Source organism: Phacochoerus africanus, chromosome 15, assembly GCF_016906955.1.
Source record: "Phacochoerus africanus isolate WHEZ1 chromosome 15, ROS_Pafr_v1, whole genome shotgun sequence".
NCBI classification, from domain to species: Eukaryota; Metazoa; Chordata; class Mammalia; order Artiodactyla; family Suidae; genus Phacochoerus; species Phacochoerus africanus.
The window spans coordinates 62,510,820-62,533,366 of NC_062558.1; the positions used below are offsets into that span (position 1 = coordinate 62,510,820).

General features: G+C 44.0%; 1 long non-coding RNA gene and 1 other non-coding gene across 3 annotated transcripts; one reads left to right on the forward strand and one right to left on the reverse strand.

Moving 5' to 3' along the window:
• Positions 1-12,185: 12,185 nt before the first annotated feature.
• LOC125116596 (uncharacterized) lies at positions 12,186-16,713 on the reverse strand. Of its 2 annotated transcripts, none has more exons than XR_007132384.1 (3): positions 16,271-16,713; positions 15,968-16,179; positions 12,186-12,263 (listed from the first exon to the last, which is right to left on the reverse strand). It is a non-coding gene; the product is annotated as an uncharacterized LOC125116596 (long non-coding RNA). The 2 variants fall into 2 exon arrangements; XR_007132383.1 differs by lacking the exon at positions 12,186-12,263 and adding an exon at positions 13,616-13,763.
• A 2,046-nt stretch (positions 16,714-18,759) lies between these two features.
• On the forward strand, positions 18,760-18,904 carry LOC125117135 (small nucleolar RNA SNORA61). Its single transcript, XR_007132500.1, has one exon. It is a non-coding gene; the product is annotated as a small nucleolar RNA SNORA61 (small nucleolar RNA).
• Positions 18,905-22,547: the final 3,643 nt, after the last annotated feature.

Here is a 22,547-nt window from a genome sequence, read left to right on the forward strand (position 1 = left end):
ACCTCCTTATGCCACAGGTGCAGCCCTAAAAAGTCAAAAGACAAAAAAAAGAAAGAAGTTGGAGTTCCCGTTGTGGCGCAGTGGTTAACGAATCCGACTAGGAACCATGAGGTTGCGGGTTCGGTTCCCTGCCCTTGCTCAGTGGGTTAAGGATCCAGCGTTGCCCTGAGCTGTGGTGTAGGTTGTAGACGCGGCTCGGATCTCGGGTTGCAGCGGCTACAGCTCCGATTTGACCCCTAGCCTGGGAACCTCCATATGCCGAGGGTGCGGCCCAAAGAAATAGCAAAGAGACAAAAAAAAAAGAAAGAAAGAAAAAGAAGTCACCACTACAGAAGTCTGGACTCCTGTGTTATTTGCAGTTCTTTGAAATAGCACTCTTTGTGTTAAATAGTTAAAGAGGAATTATGGCATCCCACGACCTTGATGGTTACTTGCTTGAACAGGTTTCCTGGCCTTGCCAGAGACTGCAGGGGGACTGGGTGGTACCGGGTACTGTTGTATGGCTGCCCTTACTTTGACCATTTCCACAGCAGGCCTGGCCAGCAGCAAGCCCTGACATAAGCTTGTTGAGTTGTCCCCCTTTAGCCTGGTTTTGAGTTTTCTTTTTTTTTTTCGTTGTTTTTCTTTTTTTTTAGGGCTGCACCCAAGGCATATGGAGGTTCACAGGCTAGGGGTCTAATCGGAGCTGTAGCTGCCAGCCTACACCACAGCCACAGCAACGCTGGATCTGAGCCACATCTGCGACTGTGACCTACACCGCAGCTCATGGCAACGCCAGATCCTTAACCCACTGAGCGAGGTCAGGGATCAAACCTGCAACCTCATAGTTCCTAGTCGATTGGGTTTCCACTGCGCCACAATGGGAACTCCCTGATTTTGAGTTTTCCCACTCCAAAATATGTTCAGTTAGATTCCTTCACTTCTACGGGGAGAAGAAGACTTCATTTGCATCAAGATGTGCTGTTTTATGTCAATTATATCTCAATAAAACTAGAAAAAATAGATGCGCTGGGTGCAGAGCAGCTTGCAGTTTTACCTCTTCTCAGTAATTTCCATTTTAAAAAATTATGGACAGCTGCAGCTCCAATTCAACCCCTAGCCTGGGAACTTCTATCCATATGCTGCAGGTGTAGCCCTAAAAAAAAGCTGTAGAATGAAAAAATTAAGAAAATAATATGCATTATTGAGAGGAAGGTCAAAAGTTTAATATAATTATTCAGAAACATCCTCAGATACAGGAAGCTCAAAGAATCCCAAGTAGGATTATAAAATAATAAAGTAGAAAAAAGAACACCTCAATACATTATATAAAACTGCAGAACACCAAAAGAGAGGCACGGGGGAAGGCGTGAAAACACTCAAATAAGAGAGTATTTACAAAGGGCAATTATAATTCTCAAGAGTAACACCAATAGTCAAAAGACTTGAATAGTGGCTCCCATGTGATGAGATAAGCTAGAATTCTACACACAGAAATTATCTTTCAAGAAAGGGGATGGGTTCCCCAATGGCTCAGTGGGTTAAGGATCCAGCATTGTCACTGCTATGGCACAGGTTTGATCCCTGGCAGGCATGCCCCACCCCCCCAAAATAGAATGGGGATGAAATAAAGACATCCTCACATAACAAAAAAGTGTCTTTTTCACCAAAAGACTTTCACTAAAGGAAATTCTAAAAGATGCACTTCAGGTAGAAAAAAATGATTTCATATGGAAAGTCTCAGATACAAAAAGTGATAAAGAGCCAAGAAAATGGAAAATAAATTTAAACAAAGATTAGCTACCTAAAACAATAATTTGCTAAAAATTTGCATGTATACAGGAGAGAAATATGTCTCCAGATGATGGTGTTTCAGGCTGGGAGGAGAACAAAAAGAACATTCTAAGTAATATTCAGGAATAGGTTAAATATACTGATTTAGACTTTTCCTTTAAAACAAAAGGACATATGTTAAAATATCCAGACAAAAACACTAAAAGAATAAAGAATATATTAACTTATTAAAAAAAAACATTATGGAGGAGTTCCTGCTGTGGCAAAACGGGATTGTCTTTGGAGCACTGGGACGCAGGTTTGATCCCCAGCCCAGCACAGTGGGTTAAGGATCTGGCGTTGCCACAGTTGTGGCTTAGATCGATACTACAGCTTGTACCTGATCCCTGGCCTGGGAACTCCATATGTCACAAGGTGGCCAAAAATAAACAATAAATAAATTTATGGAATATTTAAACATAGAAAATTACATTCATTGTACAAATCTAGAAGATATTGACATTTTGACATATTGACTATTTCATTGTTTTTAGACAATGAATCACAGGTAAACCAGTGTCTGAGGTGCTTTTCAACTCTTTAAAAAGCAATTATTGGGAGTTCCACGGCACAGGAGGTTAAGGATCTGGTGTTGTCACTGCAGTGGCTCAGATCACTGCTGTGGCATGGGTTTGATCCCTGGCCTGGGAACTTCCTCATGCCATGTGTATGGCCAAAAATTTTTTTTTTAAAAAAACAATTGCTGGGGGAGAAGCCACTGTGGCTTAGCAGTAACACAGCCAACTAGTATCCATGAGAATTTAGGTTCGATCCCTGGCCTCGCTCAGTCAGTGGATTAAGGATCAGGCATTGCTGGAAGCTGCAGTGTACACTGCAGATGCGGCTCGGATCTGGTATTGCTATGGCTGTGGTGTAGGCCAGCGGCTACAGCTCTGATTGGATTCCTAGCCTGGGAACTTCCATGTGCTGTGGATACAGCCCTAAAAAAGACAAAAAAAAAAAAATTCTGGGAACTACACTCAGTATTTTGTAATAACCTACAAGGGAAAAGAATAAAAAAATATATATATATTTTATATTCTTATATATTCTTTATATACATATATAAAACTGAATCAAAAAATAAATGAATAAAACTGAAACACTTTGCTGTACACCTGGAACTAATACAACATTGTAAATTATATTTCAATTTAAAAAAGGGATTACTATAATACTATATATATATACATATATATATATATATTTATTTATTTATTTTTTTGTCTTTTTGCTATTTCTTTGGGCCGCTCCTGCGGCATATGGAGGTTCCCAGGCTAGGGGTCGAATCGGAGCTGTAGCCACTGGCCTACGCCAGAGCCACAGCAACGCTGGATCCAAGCCGCGTCTGCAACCTACACCACAGCTCATGGCAACGCCGGATCGTTAACCCACTGAAAGGGCAGGGAACCGAACCCGCAACCTCATGGTTCCTAGTCGGATTCGTTAACCACTGCGCCACGACGGGAACTCCCATATATATATTTTTTTAAACCGCAGTGTGCAGTGGCTTGATGTGGAACCTCAGTTCCCAGACCAGGGCTTGAACTGGCTGCAACAGTGAAAGCACTGAGTCCTAACTACTAGACACCTAGGGAACTCCCATATAATACAATTTTTGAATGATGTAATATTTCAAAATTTGAGAAAAATCTTGAAGATAATGCACAGTCAGTGGAGGGTATTGAAATTTTGAGATCAGAAGAGTAACAAAATATGTAGCCCATTTACATAAAATGTTTTAAAGCATATTGCTTCCTATAATATCATTTGTGTGGGTAGGTGTGTGCTATTTTGACCCAGTTTTGAGGCCAGTTCCTCTTCTTGAACAGCTGATTAATTCCACACCTCCAAACATTTCCCTTATCAGGCTCTCACACTCTGGGGCCATCTTACACTCACCCTGATTGCCCCAGGGCCAGATATCAGGCAACGCTGTGCCCCAAAACCTACTGAAATTATTCGAATTAGCCAATCCTAAGCCTTTTTGCCCTGTCTAGCACTTCCTTCCAGCAAAACCACAATAAAGGCTCTGGCCTCCAGTTCCCCTTCCTCTGCCTCATAACTGACCTGGTACTTCCCTGAGTGGCCCTGAGTGGAATGCTCTGTTCTCCCCCAAAAGCTATGAGTACAAAACACTGGAAAACTCTCTCTGGTTTTACTCTCTTGATCTGCATCTGACGTCGTCATGCACCATCTCACCCGAGATAACATGGTTGAAACAATTCCTTGCCACTGCAGCTTCTAGTTCGAAACCATCATGGTTGTATGGGTAGGAGGAGGCTTGGCACTAAGTCCCTGCATCTGCCCCATGTTGCTCCTGAGTACTAGCCCCCTCTGGGGAGCAATCCCTCCTGCCTCTGGTTCTTCACAGCAGAGTCTGTGCTCCCCAAGGGGCAATGAACATGGAGGCCAGGGTTGGCCAGTAATTCTGGAGCCTCACTCTATGTGGGAAAGAGGTGATAGGAGAGAAATGTGGGCTCAGGCCAGGTGGGTTGCCATCCTCCTTCTGAGTAAGCTGACTAAATGCTAAGCACTTATATTACCTATGTGAGTTTTGTCAGATGTTCTCTTTTCCATCGCTTGGGATTTATGAAGCAGCATTGTGTCTTAGTATTTTCATTTTGACCACTTCTTTATGAAAAAATATATTCCAAGTTTTGGGGTTTTTTTGTTTTTGTTTAGCTTTTTAGGACCACATGCATGGCGTATGGAAATTCCCATGCTAGGGGTCAAATCTGTGTGACAGCTGCTGGCCTACACCACGGCCATAGCAACACAGTATTGAGCCTCATCTGGGACCTACACCACAGCTCATGGCAATGCCAGATCCTTAACCCACTGTGCCGAGCCAGGGATCCAACCCATGCCACCCACACAATCACAGAGATGATGCCGACACCTTAAACCGATGCACCGCAGTGGGAACCCCCAGGAGTTCTAAATAATGTTACCTCTGAAAGTTTCTGAACTACTACAGGCAAAAGGGGTTGGCGTTCGTAAAATCAGGTTTGGTGTGTGGGTGGTAATGAGAGAGACGGGAAAAAAAGAGAGCAAGAAAGGATAGGGCTTCTTCCTCTTTTGTATAAGGAAGGACAAACCAAAACTTTCCTGTATCACAGACAGCCTCATATCAGGAACCGTTAAAACTACCTATACTCCTCTAGTCAGGGCATCCCAAAAGGCAGGCCACATGCAGAGCTGTAAAGAAACCAGGGGTGGTGGCTTCAGGCTGTGGCAGCCTGGCTAAGCAGAACATTGCTCAGCTTGCACCCCCCCCCCCCGCCCCGACCACCATGTGTTTCTGAATGGGGAAGGGCTGATAAGCTTCTTCTGTGAGATTGGAGGGTGAAACCAGCCATTCTTTATCCTCAGTGGAAGTGGGTGGCAGTGGCCAGCATTGCAACTGTCCTACTTTCCTCAGCATCCTCCCTGAACTTCCCCAACTCCTGGGCTAGGTGTGAGTTTAGCATGGCAAAGAAGGGTCTTCTACTGGACACCCACACTACCAAGGTCAGAGGTAGGAAGCACAGAGGATGGAGGTGAATTTCAGCTCTCCATGTGAGTTCAAACTTGTTCTTGCTGTCCCCCACTTTACAACCATCTTTCCTTCCTGACAGCCACCGCTTAACCAGCTCCCACGATGCAATAACTCACATCTCTGTAACTAATTGTATATGCACATCTCCTGGTGGTTCTGTTCTTCTCTTTGAATCTTGACAGATAAAGAAGACCACTCAAAAATTTTGGCTGTACTTATACAACATATGAGTACATAGTGACAGACTGAGTTCTTAGAACACTCCTGCTTAACACATGTGGGAAATACAAATCACATAATGTGACAGGCAGTTAATTATGCTATCTTCCTGACATGTGATAGCAGAGATTCTTTTTTTAATAAAAGTGGTCTATGGAGTTCCCGCTGTGGTAGGAATGCGATCGGCTGTGTCTTGGGAGCACTGGGATGTGGGTTTGATCCCCAGCCCAGTTTAGTGGGTTAAGGATCTGGCAATGCTGCAGCTGTGGCCTAGATCACAACTATGGCTCAGATCCGATCCCTGGCCTGAGAACTCCATATGCCGTGGGGCAGGCAAAAAAAAAAAAAAAAAAAAAGAGAGAGCGAGCGAGAGAGAAAAAAAGTGGTCTAGAAAGTTCCCTTGTGGTGTAATGTGCTAAGGATCCATTGTTGCTGTAGCTTGGCCCAGGCCACAACTGTGGTCTGGGTTCAATCGCCGAACCAGAAACTTCTGCATGCCTTGGCCATGGCCAAAAAAATATTTTTTTTAATTAAAAAAAATATGCAGTTGGCGTTCCCTTGAGGCACAGCAGGTTAAGGATCTGGCATTGTCACTGCTATGGTTGCTTTTGTGGCTCAGGTTGATCCCTGGCCCAGGAACTTCTGCATGCATGAGTATAGCTAAAGGAGGGGAAAAAAAAAAGCTTCTAGGATATACCTAAAAGTGTTAACAGTGGTTTCCTCCATTCTTCCCCTCTTCTGAGTATTGGGACAACTACCTGTTTCTGTTATTCCAGCCCTTCATCCTTTATTCATGGTTTCTACAAAGTTATGGGACTTCACTGCAGCAAACTCACCTGCAGGTCTTCTGGGTGCATCACTGAAACAAGCCATCTCTCTTTGCTTTTACAGGTCTCAACTGCCTATTATCAATGTTAATGTCATTGACCAAAACCAGAATCTGAGGAGCAATCTCATCATCAGAAAAAAATTTCTTACACCTTCCTGAATGATCATTTTATAGGATTTTGGGGAAAATGCTAATAAAGACAGTAGTCATCTACCCTGTCATCTTTAATGCCTATGATTCACAAACCTCTCTATACCTCCATATATGGCACTCTGTTACATAATGTGTTAGGGAAACCTAACTGGAGTTCGAAAGCCATGAAGAGAGAGCTCTCACACACACACATCACCCCTTGCAGCCAGCCTAGTACTGCAGGAAGAAGGAAGATTTTCCTCTCAACAGTAAGTTGCAGGTACCCAGCAACATTGAGCCAATACTTCTACGTTAATTATCTGCAGCCCATGAGAAGCCACCACCAACTCGAACCCTCATTTTCCTCCAATAAACTTTGGTTTAAAACAACACCTGCTGTGGCATAGGCCAGCAGCTGCAGCTCTGATTTGACCCCTGGCCTGGGAACTTCCATATGCCTCAGGTGCAGCCCTAAAAAGCAAATAAATAAATAATTAAAAAAAACAAAATAACCCCAGTCTCTCCCAGCTTTCCCTTCTCATCTATAAAAAATACTCTCTTCTTTTATCAGGATTTGCCTATGGTTCACTATAGTTTGCTTGTCCTGAATTGCAATTCCTCTGCTCTTCTTGAATAAACTTGGTTTTGCAGGCTGAATTACTTACCTTTTTCTTTTTAAAAAAGGGCATTTCATGGTGTCAGAAGAGGGATCTGAAGGCAATGAATCTCTGAAGAAGTAACAATCCTGGAACTGTGTATGGTACCCACTTGAGCCTCCTGTGCTCTTCATTTCTATGTGTCATTATCTTCTTTTTGGTTTGGTAAATCTCCTCTCAGATTCAACTTCCGTCCTTTTGATTGAGCTCTTAAACTTTATTTGGATCTGTTTTTTTTTTTTTTTTTTTTGAAGGCATCATCCTTTAGTGAGTACTCATTTGTTTTTTGAACTTCTGATTTTGAAGTATGGGATCCTGATCCTCTAAATTATGGGGGGAGGGTACTCCTTCTGGGACCCCTGGCTGGTTTTATGTTAAAAAACTATGGTCCCTCCTCAGGTACATTCTTAACTAAATGGATCAACTTAACCAAAGGTATGTAAATTAAAGACAATTTAGGAGTTCCTGTTGTGGTACAGCAGAAACGAATCTGACCAGGAACCATGAGGTTGTGGGTTTGATCCCTGGCCTCGCTCAGTGGGTTAAGGATCCGGCGTTGCCATGAGTTTGGTGTAGGCCACAGTGGCTCTGGCGTAGGCCGGCAGCTGTAGCTCCAATTGGACCCCTAGCCTGGGAACTTCCATAAGCCATAGTGTGACCCTAAAAAAAAAAAAAGGATAATTTAAAACACCAATGGTCATGAAGAAAAACTTCTGACCTCCAGAACTTGTTTTTCTCAGAACCAAATTAGAAGATTGTGGCTCTAAAATCAAACAGATTGAATGGGATGCCTATTTTAATTGTGCCTGGAGGCTTCCAAATGTATCCAAGATTCTAAAATCACCTCTTTACAAGAGACTGTTTCTAAATTAACCAAAGTGAGGACTTTCCATCATAGCTCAGCAGAAACAAATCAGACTAGTATCCATGAAGATGAAGGTTCAATCCCTGGCCTCACTTGGTGGGTTAAGGATCCGGCATTGCTGTGGCTGTGGTGTAGGCCAGCAGCTACAGCTCTGATTTGCCCTAGCCTGGGGACCTCCATATGCCAAGCTTAAAGCCCTAAAAAGAAAACAAACAAACAAGGACCCCCCCCAAAAAAAATCTTCTGAGGCCTATTTCCTCTTCCCCCCGTCTTTGTCTCTGGAGTCAGCTTCCTCTTTCTCTTCTGCACTGTCCCCATCTCCTCTATACCCTCCACTTCCTCATTCTAATCCCCTCACTGAACTTCCCTTTTTCTCTGAACCTCTTCATACCTGCTCTCTTGAACCTATTAAAATTAACTCCTCTAAAATAGACCCTCTGAGGATCCAAATGCTAAACTTCTAATTCCTTAAGTTCCCTGGACTAAAGTTGAACTTTGAACCATATTCAAAGATTTTCTCAAAGTAACCAAGGATCCCCACAGACTTGCTGAGGAATTTTATATAGTCATTCCAACTTATCACCCAGGCTTCTCTGACTTCTATCAGCTAGTTCACATCCTTGTCAGTGAAGGCCACGTCCACAGTGAATGAAAACTGCCAATTGAGACAATCCTGAGAAATCTTTATAATTACAACCTGGGGACAAAGAAACCCTTGCTGCTTCCATGATCAGGCTCATGGAATCACCAAGTGACCCCATTTGGCAATTCCTAGGGCTTTCCCAAAGCCCTTGATTGGAATAAGATTCAGGTTTATCCAGAAGCCCAATGAACTCATACATGATTATAGCCAGCTCCAAAATGTCTTTACAGAAAATTGTGGTCTTTTTCAATGCTGAATCCACTTGAGCTGGCTTTAATTCTAAAGGTGAGTACTCATTTCACTAAAAGTCTGCACCAGAATCTTTCTCTTTTAGTCATGAGCCAACCTGAGTTCCTGGTGCGGCTCAGCAGTTTACGAACCCAACTAGTATCTGTGAGAATGCAGGTTCAATCCCTAGCCTCACTCACTGGGTTAAGGATCTGGCATTGCTGTGGCTGTGGTGTAGGCCGGCAGCTGCAGTTCAGATCTGACCCCTATCCTGGGAACTTCCATATGCTGCAGGTGCAGCCTTAATAAGCTGGGGTGGAGGAGGACTAGGATGTAACGGGAAACAGTATCTACTCTAGATTTAGTTCAGAAAACCAACTCACCCACACCCTAGATGATTCAACTAAAAGGAAGACCACTAAAATCCTTAGTCTTCAACTCCAAAAATGGAGGCCTCTAAACCCAAAATCCTTAGGTCTCCATCATTATTTCAAAAAGCTAAGACATTGGAAGAAAGACTGCTACAAACTTAGGTACTTGGGATCCTTCAGTCCTCTAACAGGTCTTACCAATGTCTTCCTAATCCCCAAGAGCTCTGAGGAACTACTGGGATTTACCCAATCCTTTTTTAAATTGACTTGACGAAACTACTCTTTAGTCAAACTCTGTCCAACTTTTCAAATCTGAAAGGGAAGTTTAATAACCACCTTTCCTTAAGGCAACTCAATTATTAATTCCTGTCCTTCCTTCTTGTATATGAAAAAGAATAAAATGCCCTTGGGGTACTCATCCAAAAGCAAATGGGTCACCACTGATCTACAGTGTATTATAGCCAACGACTAGAACCTATAGCCTGAGGATACCCCAAACCCTACCTCAGAGCTATATCTGCTACTACCCTTCTTGTAAAGGCCATTGAAGAAATAGTCATGGGATCCCCATTAACCATCTTTGTGCCACATACCACTGAAGCTTTTTTTTGTTTTTTTCAAGCCTTTTTTAGTTTGTTTTGGCTGTGCCCTCAGCATGGGGAAGTCTGGTCCAGGGATCAAACCTGAGCCACAGTAAGTGAGTCCCTAACCGCTAGTCCACTAGGGAAACCAATAAGCTCTTATTTTCTCATTATACTCAACATCTTTCAGTAAGCCATCTTACTTCTAATGAAATTATCCTGTTAATTGTCCCTTTTCTTTTTTTTAAATTTTCTTCGTAGGACCGCATGAGTGGCATATGGAAGTTCCCAGGCTAGGGGCCAAATTGAATTGCAGCTGCCAGCCTACATCACAGACACAGCAATGCAGGATCTGAGCCATGTCTTTGACCTACATCATGGATCACAGTAACCCAGTTCCTTAACCCACTGAGTGAGGCCAGGGATTGAACCTGCATCCTCATGGATACTAGGGTTCATAACAACAGCTGAGCCACAACAGGAATTCCCTTAACTGCCCCTTATTATCATTCTTGCCCACTGTAACCTTGCTACCCTTCTCCTTCCTTTACAGAAGAACACACTCCTGCTATGACTGCTTATAGGACATGCTCTTAGATAATGTGAGATGTCTCAGGGTTCACTGGTGGTTCTTATTTGGAAGATGAACATGGTAACTGTTCTGCTGAATATGCAATGTCAACTCTTCTTTAAGTAACTCAACTGGCACCTTTGCCTTTGACGACTTTGGCCCAGTAAGCTAAGCTATATGCACTTACTTGGCCTGTATCTTAGTCAAGGGCAAAACTGCCAACTTTACACTGACAGTAGCTCTGCCTTTGGCTTACTTCCAGTGGAGATAAACTTAAAAACTGTTTAAGTTAGCTTTTATTAGATGGTATACTCCTGCCTACTGCTTTGCCTATTCTTAAGGTTCTAGGGCATGCTAAGCTTGATTCTTTAGAAGCTAAAGAAAATCATCTTGCTGATATTTTCACACACACACACACACACACAAAGCTGCTCTCAGAGGATCCAAATTCAAGCTGTCATGGTCCAAAGGAACATGGACCCTTCTGATTACTGGATCTGTCATCAGAAAACCCAATCTGTCCATGACAGCCATGACCATTTAGCCTTCCCTATAGCAAGCTTTTTCCTTCACCTCCATCTCTACTGTGACCACTAACTATAGCTGTGCCCTTTTGGATATTTCTCATGGAGTCACCTTCTACAACCATGTTTTCCTGTTCTTTGCTTTGACCTCTCCCATGTCGTAACTCTCAATGGGCTAATCATATCTATTCTCACTGTTAGGTCTGCTTGTCATGGCAAAACAACTCCCTTTTGTATGGCCTTTGAGAACAAAGGCCACAGAACAGAATGGTTTCTCCCTAAATGTTCACCAAACACCATTGACCTTTGGCTCAAAGGGGCCAATAGAATAATCCCAATCGAACCCTGGCAGGAGTCATACATGCACCACTTGATTTTTATCTTTGCAGCAAATGGGCCTCTTGATGGGCTTATGAATGTTTAGACAGCTGGCAGATTGGAGGCCAATGCATACTAGGATTTCTAATTGTCCCTATGGACATTCACAATCAATCTGAAGCCTCCCATTGGTCCTGTCATTGGTCTTACCCATTAAACCTTCATTGCCACCTTAAATGGAAACTGCCAGGAGGTATTTACTTCCATTGAAAGGCCCTTATTAATGCCAATGAAAAAATGATTAGCAACCTCTCTGGAATTGGGAAACATTGCCGATTCTACCGCTAATGCAATTATTTGACTCATTGGCTAAAGCAGTTTTGGATAATCACATAGCCCTTGATTACCTAGAATTTGTGTGACTGCAAACACCACCTACTGTACATGGGTAAATTCCTCTGGGGAAGTAGAAACCCCATAGGTACACCACAAGATATATTGTGGGTTGGGTTCCAAACCACCACAATAACAAATATTGCAATAAAACAAAAGTCTTATTTAAAAAAACTTTATTATGTAAAATTTTAAAAACTCAGAGAAATAGGAGTTTCCTTGTGGCATAGCAGGTTAAGGATCTGGCATTGTCACTGCAGCAGCCCAGGTCACTGTGTGGGTTTGATTTGATTCCTGATCTGGGAACTTCCGCATGCCATGGGCATAGCCAAAGAAAACAAAAAAGAGGAGTTCCCATTGTGGCTCAGGGGGTTAAGAACCTGACACAGTGTCTGTGAGGATTCGGTTCAATTCTTGGCTTCCCTCAGTGGGTTAAAGGCCTGGCATTGCTGCAAGCTGCTGGATAGGTCACAGATTCAGCTTTGATCCAGTGCTGCTGTGGCTGTGGCAGAGGCCTTAGCTAGCTGCAGCTCCAACTTGACCCCTAGGTTGGGATCTTCCATATTCTTTAGGCATGGGCCTAAAAAAGAAGAAAAAAAGAAAATATGCTTAGAAGCTGATCCAAATTTATAAATGGGTATGCCAATTTGCCAAGGCATTGAAAAGATGCTTGCTCTATGGAAAATCACACAATGGAAAGAAGCAGTAAGCATTGTTCAGACCTGATAGGTTTTTACAAAGGAAAAACTTTAACACTCAATGTTTCTAATAAGTTATAGAATACAAAATAAATATTAGTTTTAGTATTTTTTCATTTCCCAATACACTTAACAACTGTCAAGAGAGTTTTTAGTGTTTTGGTAAAATTTTTTAAAGGTCGCAGAACAGTCATAATTTTTCCCATTAAGATGGCTTTGCATGGTTTCAGCTTTCATGGCCCTCTGACAGTCCCACACTGCTGTTTAAAGCGAGGAATACACACACACAGTTTGCCTTAAGAGAAAGATTGTTAGAATGAGACCCAAGCACTCTGGGGTTTTGTGCACCATTTACTACTTGGGCAACTTTGAAAAAGTCCCTTACTTTGGCTGGGCTGAGTGTCCTCAACAGTGAAATGAGTCTTAACCATGACTCTTTTCTGGCCTGTATGATGCTCAATAATTGACAACCTACTAATGGTGAGGGCCGTTCTTTTGTCTTTAGATGAATGGACCACCTGACACAATCTACAATGTGATCACAAATAATGAATCTATAAATTTATTGAATATTTATTGTGTAAATTTATTGAAAATCTGTAAGGACATTTACGAAATTCATAAATGCAATGAAAAGCTATTTGTCATTTCCTGAAAATGTGAACTATATATGAACTCTGTTTCCTATTTGGATGCTGGCTGACTTAGAATCACAAAGGTTGTTTTCATTCATCCTGACCACAACTGACAGAGGCCCATTTCCATGGCTGAGCTCCGGTGAACATGGCTCTTCCCAGTGCTGAATGTACTTGGGCAATTATGCCCCTTCAGTGAGGCTGTTTGCTTTGTTTTGTTCTTTTGGCTGCACTGCACTATGTGGAAGTTCCTGGGCCAGAGGTCGAACCCACACCACAGCAGCAACCCAAGTTGCTGCAGTGACAACACAGGATCCCTAACCTGCTGCGCCACCGGAGAAATCCTTGCTCTATTTTCTTTTTTTTTTTTTTTTTTTTTCCACTCCACTGCATATGGAGTTCCTCCTGCACCAGGGATCAGACCCCAGCTACACTTGGGGCAACAACCCATGGTGCCGGGCCGGGGATTGAACCCGTGTCTCAGTTCTCCCAAGAAACCTCGGATCCCATTGCCACAGAACAAACTCCCTTGCTCTATTTTTTAATACTTAAAATATTTATGTGAGTTCTTCCCAAGGATTAATAAACGCAATTACATATTCATTTTAAAGCACTTTACTTTAAAAAGTAGTTAGCTTCATTTATCTATTAATTCAACACTACTTTGGTTCTTCCTTCAGGCAGGGGACCATCCAGCTCCTCAGGATACAGCAGGAAGGAGATAAACTTAGATGCTGCCCTTCATCACTGGTGGGAGACAGACATTTAACACTTTTAAAATAAAACTGGGAGTTCTCCTGTGGCACAGCTGGTTAAGAATTCAGCATTATCACCACAGCGGCTTGGATTATTGCTGTGGCACGAGTTTGATCCCTGACCCTGGAACTTACATGTGCCTTGGTCATGGCCAAAAAAATAAAAAGTAAAATAAACAAAAATAAAAATAAAACTGGATAATTTCATCTAGAACACAGGTGAACATCTAAGGAAAAAGCATTTCTAGCAATCAACAAATATTTACTGAGAAGTTATTTGAGCCCCATGAGTAATGCTATGGAAGATAAAGGGAATTCAATAGTTCCGTTCTGTCCATCCTTGCCTTTAGAGAGCTTACCAAAAAGCTGAGGGTTTTTATTCTTTTCTGAGAAGTCAGAAAGAAAAAAACAATTCTTAGGAGCCATGTGTAACTAAAGACTTTGAGAAGAGAAAATCTGATTAAATCACAAAGTAACCAAAGATTACTAAAAAAAAAAAAAAATACAACTCCAAACAACCCTTGTCTAAAATACATATCAAGCATTGTGAGGAAACTTAATTGTGCTGAAAACTGTAAATAAAAGCCAACCACACTTAGGGCCTAGAAAAAATATGCAAACCTCATGATGCTTCATGTCATTCCATCATTCTTCTGTCCTGGAGATTTTTATCTCTGTGCTATTCACAAATGAGACAACTTTATAAAGCTTCCTTCAATTTTAGACATTGGATCACATTAATTTCATTGTTTAATAATCTACTCAGGAGTTCCTGTCGTTGCTCAGCAGTTAATGAACCCAACTAGCATCCATGAGGATGCAGGTTCAATCCCTGGCCTTGCTCAGTGGGTTAAGGATCCAGCGTTGCTGTGAGCTGTGGTGTAGGTCACAGACACAGCTCGGATCCTGCACTGCTGCAGCTCTGTTGTAGGCCAGTGACTATAACTCTGATTGGACCTCTAGCCTGGGAACCTCTAAAAAGACAATAATTAATTAATTAAGTAATTAACTGGGATAAAAGTTCACAGGGTGACAAATGGAGATAGAGGAAGTCTCTGGTGCCTTTCTTCTGAGAAATACTACACCCACAGAGTTAAAGTGGATGGCTAACACCTTAGAAAACTGCACTTCTGTATACAAGTGAAACTCCTTCAAGGAAATGGAAGCTTTTTCTGAAGTAATTCATATGAGCCCCACATCTAAGTCTTAAATAACAGGTTCTAACTTTCCAAGGTGGAGTGAAGAAGGGCAGTGACTTAGAGGAGAGTCACAGCCAGAGGGGAGCCCTTTCAGAGTGGTGGTTTCAGATAGTAGGGTTTCAGTTCCTCCTTTCCTTAGTCAAAAGCTGCATGGTATGATAAGGAAGCCATTTAGCCACAACAGGCTTGTTGAGCACTTGAAATGTGGCTAGTGTGACTGAAGACCTCACTTTTTAATTTTTTTTTCCTTTATTTTTTGTTTCTTTGGCCACACCCGAGGCAAATGAAAGTTCCTGGGCCAGAGATTGAATCTGCAGCTGCCACAACGCCAGATCCTTAACCCGCTGCACTGGACCAGGTATAGAACCTGTGCCACAGAGATAATGCTGGATCCTTAACCCTCTGTGCCACAGTGGGAACTCCTTATTTATTTATTTGGCTGTGCCCAAGGCATGTGGAGGTTCTGGGGCCATGACTGACCTGGAGCCACAGCTGTGACCTGAACCATGGCAGTGACAAGCCCAGATCTTAACTTAATGTGCCACAAGAGAACTCTCTACAAGCTTTTAATATACCAAGATTTTGTCCCATTTTACCATTCACTTTAAGGTTTGATTTCTCATTAGAGTATAGGCTCTAAAGTCTTCTATGGTCATGTACAATTCATAAATGTATGGTTTTTTATACTGGTGGTGCCCACCAAAGACTACCAAATCAGTTATTGTCAAATATTGAAGGGTTATTAGCTGCTGTGTTGAAGGAAACTTTACACTCTGGGTAATTATGCAGCATCTCAGAAAGGGAATGTTAAAGAGGGCTTATTATAGTATTCTGGCTTGTGTTAGGTGATTTTGGGGAAGGCCCAAAGAAACAGGGGTTTATTCTGGTGCTGTCAAAAGCAGAGGCAATTCAGTGATTTGCTTAATACTTTTCATCAGGAAAGCAGGAGGAATGGAATAGGGTAAGAGTTGTCATTGGAGAAGTGATAGTCATTCACCTTTGCTAGGGCAGGAATGTTTGGTCATCTTTTTGTGGCTGCAGTGTCTGTATATCTGTTTAGACACAATTAGTCTTATTTTCTTCACCTTCCATCTCATTAGAGACCTCATCTGATGTAAAAATTCCATGAGGTTGCTTATGTTCCTCAGGGCATTTCAGGCCGGTAACCAAAGGTGGCTTTCAGGGCTCCTTTTCTTCTTAGCGGGGAACCTGATAATTAAGAGAGAAAGGAGATTGGAGATTGGTTGGTCCCTGATCCTGCTAATTCCGACTGTGTATATGTGTTTAACAAATAACTCACCAAGGTCTGGAAAGTTCAGTCTATCTTGTTTAGAGCAAAAACAGCTGGTCTTGGTGAAAAACAGAAACGCAGATGACACTGAACTGGCGCCATGTCCCTCCCAGAAGAGAAAGTGGTGACATCCTCTGCCCCTGCACTTTGTATCTGCCGACCAAGCCTGAGGCGAAAGCCCTGCTCTCTGAAGGAATCAGGTGAGGTCACCTGAAGGTACCGACAGCTGAGTACACCCATCGGCCGCCCTTCAGGTTCTGCTCTCGGAGACGCCTTTGTCGGTCTCCGGGGTTCTCGGTTCCCTCCTTCTTCCTCAGCAGGAAATGACTGTCATTTTCTTAGGTCACGCTGGTTTTCAACCCAGGAGTCTTTGGGCGCACTGTTCTGGGTACCCCCTCAGTCAATGTCCTTTGAGGCTCAAGAACGCTCTGTACGCCCTCCTCTCCCCACGCCCCGCCTTCCCCTCTTCTTCCCTCCTCTCACCCCCGCCACGGAGAGAGCAGGGATCGCTCAAGTTACCCCCCGACCCTCCCCAACCCGCAGCGTCCCGGCGGCAGGCCGCGGCCCCGCCCTGCGCCTGGCTGGCCAATCTCGGGCTCCGCTCAGGGAGCATCAAAATGGCGCTCTCGCGCCCGTGGCCCCGCCCCTGGACTCCTGCCTACCGGACCCTGCCCCTCCGCTGTCTTTACGTCCTTCCGGCTCTGTTCTGTAAGTAGAATTGCGCCACGTCTTCCCGGAGAAGAAGGTGGGGTTTGGCGAGAACCCGGAAGTGGGGCGGGGACGCGGGCTCCCTGGGTTGCTGTTCCCGGGTGCTTGGGCGCAGGACCGAGAGGGGGCAGGGCGCGCTAGAGCAGAAGGGAGTTCCGGAAGCGGCGCTTGCGCACCTTGGGCGCGAGATGTTGACTTGGGCCCGCTGCGTACCTAACCCTGCCCCTTGATAGCTCCGCCTACGGTGGTAAATATTGGAAAGGTGAATTAGCCTCAGCTGCTACTATCCAGTCCCCGTCGTTCCACCCTCCTCTAAGTTCTCAGAGGGAAGACTGAGGTGCCGGATGTGAAGAAGAAGGAGAGCGTGGAGACTTGGAGCCCTAAGTGAGGGGTGGGACGGATGGCCTGTTTGAGACTCGCACACCCGGGATCGACTGGGGATTGGGGGCCCTGGGGGTAGGGACTGAGGGTGTGCGATCTGGAAGCGAAGGGAGTCGTTACAGAGGCCGCCAACAGTATCTTTGACTCTGGTGGTGGAATCGCCAGCCTGGGAAGACGGAGACAAGGCGGGCCAGAAGGGGGCGAGTTTGAGGAGAATCCCTTTTGTAAGGCGGGAATGTCGGGGAGTCCTGAATGGGTCCGCATTCTAACACCCGGACGTATGAGAGGTCTGCGCCAGCCTGTAGGGACACTTTCAGGGTGTAGCCGTGGTTGGAAAAAATTTCTTTTTACTTCAGTTCATTTTTGTTTCCTAAGGTAGTACGTTCACATTTAAAGACTCAAGAACTTGCATAAGGCTTTATTACTCGAAAACTTTTCTCCTACGGGGTTTTCTGTTCTGTGAGGAAATATTTTCAAACCTTTGAGATTTTCTTCTCCAGAAGTTTTTTTTCTTCCTTTTAAATCTGCCTCTCTGTGTTCTTCATCAGCTTCTTATATTTCAGTTTGAAATATTTCTTGATTTCCTATGTCTCCTGGCCATTCTTGCTGCAGTATGCGTGTAGTCAGCCATTTGCTTTTCTTTCTTTTTTTCTCGTCATACCCCAACTACGTTTTGCACTGGTTCCTTTTTGACATCTCATCTTGGAGTGAGCTTAGAATTCAGCCGGTTGCGGGAGTTTGTCCAGCACTTTGTCTCATGCTCTTATATTTTTTCTTTATTATTTTGTTATTATTATTTTATTGTATAGCCGCACCTGTGGCATACGGAAATTTTCCGGCCAGGGGTTGAATCTGAGCCACAGCTACCACGTGTGCCGCAGTTGTGGCAACGCCTTATCCTTTAACCCACTGCATCAGCCGGGGTTTGAATTTTCACCTCTGCAGCAACTTGGGCCGCTACAGTTGGATTCTCTCTCTCTCTTTTTTTTTTAAGGGCCGCTCCTGCAGCATATAAAAGTTCCCAGGCTAGGGGTCCAATCAGAGCTTCAGCTGCCAGTCTACATCATAGCCATAGCAATGCGGGTGCCAAGCCTCATCTGCCACCCACACCACCGCAGCTCACAGTAACGGGATCCTTAAACCTGTGAGTGTGTATAGGGATCAAACCTGAGTCCTCTTGGATACTAGTTGGCTTTGTTACAACTGAGCCACAAGAACTCCTGCAGTCGGATTCTTAACCTATAGTGCCATGTCTGGCACTCCTATTATCAAGATTTTTGGGTGTAGTTATTTTTTTCCCACTTAAAAATAATATGGCATATAAGAAATATTGTAAAATATACGTATCTCGAAGGTGTAAAGAATACTGTTCAATCCAGGATCTGATCCACCACTGATCTTAGGAAGTAGACCTCTACTTAGTTCTCTTCTCCATCAGATCTTGGTCCCATCAGAACACTGGTTTTGGTGGTCATAAAGGGAGGCATAGTGGTAATGAAGCTGTCCTCACAGTGCTTGTAGTCTATAGAGCATGTGGGATTGTTTCAAACAAGGTTGAATTCTCTTTGAACATGTTTCCTCCTCCCCGTAAAATGGAGACTATTTGTGAAGCTTGGGCAGTTGGTACAGTGACTGCTGACTGATAATTCTGTATTTGGGAGGGATTTAATCAGTGGCTTTCTTGCCTCTTGAAAGACTGTTCCTTTTTTCTTTTTTTTTCTTTTTTTTTTTTTTTAGCTATTTCTTGGGCTGCTCCCACGGCATGTGGAGGTTCCCAGGCTAGGGGTCGAATCGGAGCTGTAGCCACTGGCCTACGCCAGAGCCACAGCAACGCGGGATCCGAGCCGCGTCTGCAACCTACACCACAGCTCATGGCAACGCCGGATCGTTAACCCACTGAGCAAGGGCAGGGACCAAACCCGCAACCTCATGGTTCCTAGTCGGATTCGTTAACCACTGCGCCACGACGGGAACTCCCCTGTTCCTTTTTTCTAAGGTCTATTGCTAGTAAAGCTGTCTTTCTTTTTTTTTCCTTTTATCCTACCCAGTTATGGAGGTTTTTGGTTTTGTTTTGTCTCTCCTCCCCACCCCCCTCCACCCTGCAGCATATGGAAGTTCCCAAGCCAGGGATTGAATCTGAGCCAGATACTTCAACCCACTTCTCTGGGCCATGGTTCAAATCCACACCTCTGCATCAACTGGAGCCATAGTTGCAGCAGTGCTGGAGCCTTCAGATACTGCTGGGCTGGGTATCGAACCTTCGTCCCAGTGCTCCAGAGATGCATGGAAAATTTTAGGCCATCGCTTTGTTACCAAAATTTGTGTTTGATGTACAGTGAGCCCAGACCTACTGAAGTGTTGGAATTTGGAGCATAGAAAGGTTTGTTGCAGAGCTAAGCAAAGGGGATGGGTGATTCATGCTCAGAAACCCCAAACTTTCCTCATTGGTTTTGGGGGAGAATATTTACAGGCAAAATTTGGGGTGAGGGCTGCAGGGTATGTGATTTCCTTTTGATTGGTTGGTACTGAGGTAGCTCCAAGAATCTTGAGCTCAGCCTAAGTTGACATCCTCCACCTGGGTGGGGGCCTTAGTTGCAGTAGCAGAACTCCAATATACTGTTAATGTATATTCCTTAAGAAGGAACCTGGACCCCACCCCAAGGCTATATTGCTATTTCTTAACTTCCTCCTTTGTTTCTGTATTCCCTCCCTTCCCAGAATAGCAACTGTTTGAACCTGCCCTTTGGAATCCAGGGAAGGTCTTGGAGGCTATTTGAGACCTATTTCCTAGAAACAAGAAATGGGAGTTCTCTGTGGCACAGTGGGTTAAGGCTCTGCCATTGTCACTGAAGGGGCTTGGATCCCTGGGAACTACCACATGCTGTGGGTGTAGACTTCCCCCCCACCCCCCCTAAAGAGAGAGAGAAATGGGAGACACAGACAGGATTTGCACCCAGGAGCCCCACAGGGTCCTGCTTGTTTCAAAACCAGGATCAGATTCCAGAACTAAGGGATTAAAATAGGGAACATTGTCTGCTAGGAGCCTGAAGTTCATCGAAATCTGTCATTAACAAATTAAAATAATCAGTTCTCTGGTGGCCTAAGGGTTAAGATGGTTAAGAAGTTGTCACTGCAGCAGCTCGGGTTGATGCTGTGGCTTGGGTTTGATTCCTGGCCTGGGAACTTTTGCTTGCCGTGGACACTGCCAAAAAAAAAAAAAAAAAAGTCATCTGCAAAACATGTAAGATGTAAATTCTAGGGTGTCCTGGTAGGTCAACAAGATAGGATGGTTCTGCTAGAAATGAAATTTGATTCTAATTTGAGAAACACCAATGAAACTATTAAAAAGACCAATTTAATGAAGAATCAATAGGAGTTCCTGTAGTGGCTCACTGGAAATGAATCTGACTAGCATCCATGAGGATGCTGGTTGGATCCCTGGCCTTGGATCAATGGGTTAAGGATCCAGTGTTGCTTTGAGCTGCAGCATGGGTCCCAGATGAGGCTCAGATCTTGCATTGCTGTGGCTGTGTCATAGACCAGCAGCTACAACTCTGATCGACCCGTAGCCTGGGAACTTCCATGTGCCTCCGGTGTAGCTCTAAAAAGATTAAAAAAAAAAAATCAATTACCAAGAGTAGAGCCACATGAGATAGATCTTTGGCCAGCCCTGTCTAAATAAGTGGTTCTTTTTTTTTTTTTTTTGTCTGCATTTCCCTTGCCACAACATTGACCCAAGCCACTATAGTGACAAAGCTGAATCCTTAATCTGCTGTGCCACAAGAGAACTCCTCAGTAAATGGTTCTTTTTTTTTTCTTCCTTTTTTTTGATTGCTGCACCCTCGGCATACGGAAGTTCCCAGGCTAGGGGTCCAATTGGAACTGTAGCCGTTGGCTTACACCACAGCCACAGTAATGCCAGATCCAAGCCACATCTGACCTACACCATATCACACCTACACCACAGCTCAGGGCAACATTGGATCCTTAACCCACTGAGCAAGGCCAGGGATCAAACCCGCATCCTCATGAATACTAGACAGATTCTTTTTTTTTTTTGGTCTTTTTGTCTTTTCTATGCTTCACCCATGGCATATGGAGGTTCCCAGGCTAGGGGTCTAGTTGGAGCTGTAGCCGCCAGCCTACACACCACAACCACAGCAATGCAGGATCCTAGCCACGTCTGTGACCTACACCACAGCTCATGGCAACACCAGATCCTGAACCCACTAAGCGAGGCCAGATATCGAACCCGCAACTTCATGGTTCCTAGTTGGACTCGTTAACCACTGAGCCACTATGGGAACTCCCTAGACAGATTCTTGATCCACTGAGCCAGAACAAGAATTCCCTAAGTAAGTGGTTCTCTATCTGGTATGAGTGATGGGGATGGCTGACAAATTTGCCCCTTAGAACGTTTGGCCTTTGTGGACATTTTGATTGTCCTGACTAGGAGCAATACTGGCAGTATTCAGTGGTTAGAGGACAAGGATGCTGCTAAATGTACCTTGTGCAGGATAGTCTCCCAAACAAGAAGATTATCTAGTCCCAAGTGTCAATTCTGTTGCTCTTTGAGAAAGCCTATTCTAAATCCTGTAACCTGAAAACTGGCTTCACCTCCTGGTGGGTGTTGAGCCAAAAGACACAACCAAGCCAAAGATCGGGAGAAGGAAGGATTTATTACCTGCAGTGAGTACAGAGAACACTGGGAATCTTTCCCAAAGCGATATCTCCCCAAACAGCAACATCAGGGAAATTTTAAGCAAAGGGTACATACATATTCATGAAGGGGCTTAAACAGGGGAATTCAGCATAGAATTGGGGCAGAGGATATCAGAATCTAAAGGTTAGGTGATTGAAGTTATGTGGGTCAGAAAATGTCAACATCCTCATCTCTTAGGTTCCAGTTGATCCTTTTGTTGAGCCCTCAAGGTGGTGGGGTCTGGGTGGGGGGTGGTTTAAATTTTACCAAACAACTGAAGCAAATGCTTCAGGCTAATCTTTACCATTGAAACAGAACTGGGAGTCTTCAGGTCTGGTTTATGGTCTTTGCTATTGTTACCTCTTGCCTGATAACTGTTTGTTCACTTGTTCTCTTAAGATCATTATGGCTGAGACCTTTTGAAAGGCAAGCATTGTGGCCAGGCTTAGATCCCATAATGGCTTAGGCCAAAAATGGCTTCTTATGTCAAGAAAG